A 5,363-nucleotide genomic window follows, 5' to 3' on the forward strand; every position below is an offset into this window, starting at 1 on the left:
CCTCTCCCCGGACCCCACACGCCCTCTCCCCGGGCCCCACACTCCTTCTCCCCGGGCCCCACACCCCCTCTCCCCGGGCCCCACACCCCCTCTCCCCGCTCCCCAGGCCCCACACTCCCTCTCCCCGCGCCCCACACCCCCTCTCCCGCATGAGCGGACAACACGTTTGCGTGAGAGTAACCCATCTTGCTCCGCTATAAGATCTTTGGTCACAATGTCGTTCAGAAGTCAACGGGATCTCTACTTTAAAGCGAAAAGAATGAATTTCCAGAGGGGGGTGGTTTGTACAATACTCGAAAGAGGGTGGACAAATATAATCGCTGCCTTCAATTCCTTGCGAGTGGGGGCCCTGAATGTGGACCTGGGGGTGACATGACCTACACTTACATGGAGACAGACAATCTGAATGCGGACCTGGGGGAAAATGCAGCTCTTGCTTACAGTCCCCCCCCCCCCGCAACCCACCTGCCAGATACACAACCAGAACTTCTCCCTATCCCTCTCTCTGCAAGACCAAGTAAATAGAGTCGCTTCTTCGTATCAGCGATTATGTCACTGTCAAAATATAGAAGTCGTGTCTCGACCCGAAACATGATCTGTGCATATTCTCCAGAAATGCTGCCTGACCCGCTGAGTAACTCCAGTACTTAGTGTCTATCTCTTGTATAAACCAGCATCCGCCCTTCTCTCTTACCTCAACCTGTTGCCTGGCCCGCTGTCTTACTCCATCACTTTGTGTTTTGATTTATAAATCTTAGGTCATTTTATAATCAGATAGGGAGTTCAAAACAGTGAATAGACAATAGGTGCAGGAGGAGGCCATTTAGCCCTTCGAGCCAGCACCGCCATTCAATGTGATCATGGCTGATCATCCCCAATCAGTACCCCGTTCCTGCCTTCTCCCCATACCCCCTGACTCCGCTATTTTTAAGAGCGTCAGGAACATGTTTTCTGGAGTCGACTAGTTGCTATCAGCAGATTTTCACTTTCAAAATTTGGATATAAACATTAAGAATTTCACATGCAGGAGCAACTCCGCAAATGTTTCAACTTCTGAAACATATTTTCAAGAGATTTTTATAATATTCTCAAATTTCAAGTAGTCCCTGCTTTCTCCCCCCTTCCCCTCCCCTTCCCAACCCTCCCACAGCCCACTGTCTCCGCCTCTTCCTTTCTTCTTCCCGCCCCCCCTGCCCCCACCTCCAACCCATCCAAAGTTCATAGAGCGGAGCTATTTCCCAGACGTCAGTCTGAAGAAGGGTCTCGACCAAAGATCTTTGGTTCGAAGGGCCGAATGGCCTACTCCTGCACCTATTTTCTATGTTTCTTTATTAATTCTGTTTTTAATTCGTAAATCAGGGGAGAGCGCGTACGCAGTCCCCGACTACCACAAATTTTGCAGTCGAGTATCCCGCATTTGGGGACATCGCAGGCGTCAGCACACCCGAAGTGCAATGGGATAGCCTCGTCCTGGGAAAACCACCTTTTTTTTTTTTTTTTTTTAATTTCAAAATATACTTTATTCAATTGGTAAATATATACAATTTCTGAACCATTCAAACAAAATTCATCCGACATTTTCGGAAACTAAACAAATTTTTTCCAGTACAATTTTTTTACATTTGTCAAATTTCACCAAACAGTCCCCCACCAGTGCCACTCTGTGGCCCCTGTTCAAGTAATAAATATATACAATGTGTACACAGTGCGAAAATTTCCATCTGACATTTCAAGTTCCACAAAAAAATGTCCCCCACCCGTGCCACTCATGTGGCCCAAAACCACCTTGGTTTTTTTTTTTTTTTTTATTTCAAAATATACTTTATTCAATTGGAAAATATATACAATTTCTGAACCATTCCAACAAAATTCATCCGACATTTTCGGAGACTATACAAACTTTTTCCAGTACAATTTTTTTACATTTGTCAAATTTCACCAAACAGTCCCCCACCAGTGCCACTCTGTGGCCCCTGTTCAAGTAATAAATATATACAATGTGTACACAGTGCGAAAATTTCCATCTGACATTTCAAGTTCCACAAGAGATGTCCCCCACCTGTGCCACTCATGTGGCCCCCTGGTGTGGGATACCTTCCCTTAATTTAATTTGAGGAGCGTCTCCACCATACTGTGCCCCCCATGTCCAGCAGCGGAAGGACCCTAGACTGTGGCCCTCCCCCACCGAGCCTTGGCGTTGGCTGCACCAAGCTTCAGCGAGTCCCTTAGCACGTACTCCTGCAGTCTGCAGTGGGCCAGTCGGCAACATTCCCCGACGGACATCTCGCTCTGCTGGGTGGTGAGCAACGCTCGGGCAGACCAAAGAGCGTCTTTCACCGAGTTGATGACCCTCCAGCAGCACTCGATGTCAGTCTCTGAATGTGTCCCTGGGAACAGTCCGTAAATCACAGAGTCCTCTGTGACGGAGCTGTTCGGGATAAATCGTTCCAGGGACCCTTTCATACCTCTCCAGACTCGTTTTGCAAATCCACACTCTGCAAAGAGGTGGGCAACCGTCTCCTCTCATAGCAACCGTCCCGGGGGCAGCGTGCGCTGGTAGTGAGGTTCCGACGGTGCAGGAAGGATCTAACTGAGAGGGCTCCCCTCACCGCCAGCCAAGCCAGGTCTTGGTGCTTGTTGGTCAGTTCTGGCGATGAGGCATTTTGCCAGACAAGCTGGGCAGTCTGCTCTGGGAACCACGCCACCGGATCCATCGAGTCCTTTCCCTGCAGTGCCTGCAGGACATTCCGTGCTGACCACTGCCCGATGGACTTGTGGTCAAAGGTGTTGGTCCGGAAGAACCTGTCAACAGACGTCAGATGGGGCGGCAATGTCCAGCTGACTGGTACATTGCGTGGCATCTGCGTCAGGCCCATCCTTCGCAACACCGGGGACAGGTAGAACCTCAGCAGGTAGTGGCACTTAGTGCCCACGTGCCTTGGCTCTACACTCCGCCTGATGCAGCCACACACAAAGGTGGCCATCAGGATGAGGGCGACGTTGGGCACGCTTTTACCCCCGTTGTCTGCCGACTTGTACATGGTGACCCGTCGTACCCGGTCCATCCTCGACCCCCAGATGAACTGGAAGACGGCCCGGGTGATCCCCGTGGCGTAGGAGGGAGGGACAGGCCACACTTGTGCCAAGTACAGCAGACCCGAGAGCACCTCACACCTGATGACCAAATTTTTCCCGGTTATGGAGAGGGAGCGTTGCTTCCACAGCTCCAGCTTCCTCCCCACCTTGGCTATCCGCTCCAGCCAATTTTTGTTACTCGACTCAGCCCCCCGAACCAGATCCCCAGCACCTTCAAGAAGTCAGGCTTGATGGTGAAGGGGATGGAAGATCGGTCGGGCCAGTTGCCAAAGAGCATGGCCTCGCTCTTCCTGCGGTTCACCCTGGCTCCCGTGGCCGACTCAAACTGGTCACAGATGCTGATCAATCTGCGGACCGACCTTGGATCCGAGCAGAAGACGGCGACATCGTCCATGTACAGGGAGGTCTTGACCTGAATGCCCCCACTGCCTGGCAATGTCACTCCTCTTATGCTCGCATCCTTCCTGATGGACTCGGCAAAAGGTTCAATACAGCAGACAAACAAGACAGGAGAGAGAGGGCAACCATGCCTGACTCCAGACCTTACAGGGAAACTGTCTGATTCCCACCCATTGATTTGGACTGCACTACGGATGTTGGTGTAGAGCAGTTTGATCCAATTTCGGATTCCCTCCCCAAAACCCATTTTGGAGAGCACGTCCCTCATGTACGTGTGCGATATCCTGTCGAAGGCCTTCTCCTGGTCCAAGCTGACTAGGCAGGCATCCACCCGTCTGTCCTGCACGTAGGCGATGGTATCTCTCAGCAGCGCTAGGCTGTCTGAGATTTTCCTGCCAGGTACAGCACAGGTTTGGTCCGGGTGGATCACCCGTCCCAGAGCAGACTTGACCCGGTTGGCGATGGCCTTAGACAGGATCTTGTAGTCTACATTCAACAATGTTATGGGTCTCCAATTCTTTATATCTTTCATCTCCCCCTTCTGCTTGTAGATTAGGGTGATGCTGCCCTTCCTCATGGAGTCTGACATGCTGCCGGCTAGAAGCATGTCGTTGTACACTTCCAGCAGGTCCGGGCCCACCCAGTCCCACAGAGCCGAATACAACTCGGCCGGTAAGCCATCGCTTCCGGGAGTTTTACTCGATTCAAAGGAGCGGATGGAGCCAGTCAGCTCCTCTAGGGTCAGTGGTTGGTCCAGACTCTCCTGCTTGCTGTCCTCCAAGACCTCCGTGATAGAGGACAGGAAGTTCTGGGAGGCGGTGCTGTCTGTGGCCTTTTGGTCATACAATTCCGAGTAAAAGGATTTGCAGACCCTCATCATGTCTGTCTGCGAGGATGCTACCGAGCCGTCCTCCTCCCTAAGGCTGTTGATCACAGAGCTCCCCCTGTGAACCTTATGGAAGAAGAAACGTGAGCACGTCTCATCCTGCTCCACATGGCGGACCCTGGATCGGAAGATGATCTTGGAGGATTCAGAGGTAAAGAGCCGAGCTTGCCGGTCCTTGGTTTTTTTTTTTTTTTTTTTTTTTTTTTTTTATTTCAAAATATACTTTATTCAATTGGTAAATATATACAATTTCTGAACCATTCAAAACAAAATTCATCCGACATTTTCGGAGACTATACAAACTTTTTCCAGTACAATTTTTTACATTTGTCAAATTTCACCAAACAGTCCCCCACCAGTGCCACTCTGTGGCCCCTGTTCAAGTAATAAATATATACAATGTGTACACAGTGCGAAAATTTCCATCTGACATTTCAAGTTCCACAAAAGATGTCCCCCACCTGTGCCACTCATGTGGCCCCCTGGTGTGGGATACCTTCCCTTAATTTAATTTGAGGGGCGTCTCCACCATACTGTGCCCCCCATGTCCAGCAGCGGAAGGACCCTAGACTGTGGCCCTCCCCCACCGAGCCTTGGCGTTGGCTGCACCAAGCTTCAGCGAGTCCCTTAGCACGTACTCCTGCAGTCTGCAGTGGGCCAGTCGGCAACATTCCCCGACGGACATCTCGCTCTGCTGGGTGGTGAGCAACGCTCGGGCAGACCAAAGAGCGTCTTTCACCGAGTTGATGACCCTCCAGCAGCACTCGATGTCAGTCTCTGAATGTGTCCCTGGGAACAGTCCGTAAATCACAGAGTCCTCTGTGACGGAGCTGTTCGGGATAAATCGTTCCAGGGACCCTTTCATACCTCTCCAGACTCGTTTTGCAAATCCACACTCTGCAAAGAGGTGGGCAACCGTCTCCTCTCCATAGCAACCGTCCCGGGGGCAGCGTGCGCTGGTAGTGAGGTTCCGACGGTGCAG

At 51.2% G+C, this 5,363-nt stretch overlaps 1 pseudogene; it reads right to left on the reverse strand.

The window, feature by feature from the left end:
- Nucleotides 1-1,356: 1,356 nt before the first annotated feature.
- LOC116990247 lies at nt 1,357-1,494 on the reverse strand (annotated as a pseudogene).
- Nucleotides 1,495-5,363: the final 3,869 nt, after the last annotated feature.

This window comes from Amblyraja radiata, chromosome 30 (assembly GCF_010909765.2).
Source record: "Amblyraja radiata isolate CabotCenter1 chromosome 30, sAmbRad1.1.pri, whole genome shotgun sequence".
Lineage (NCBI taxonomy): Eukaryota > Metazoa > Chordata > Chondrichthyes > Rajiformes > Rajidae > Amblyraja > Amblyraja radiata.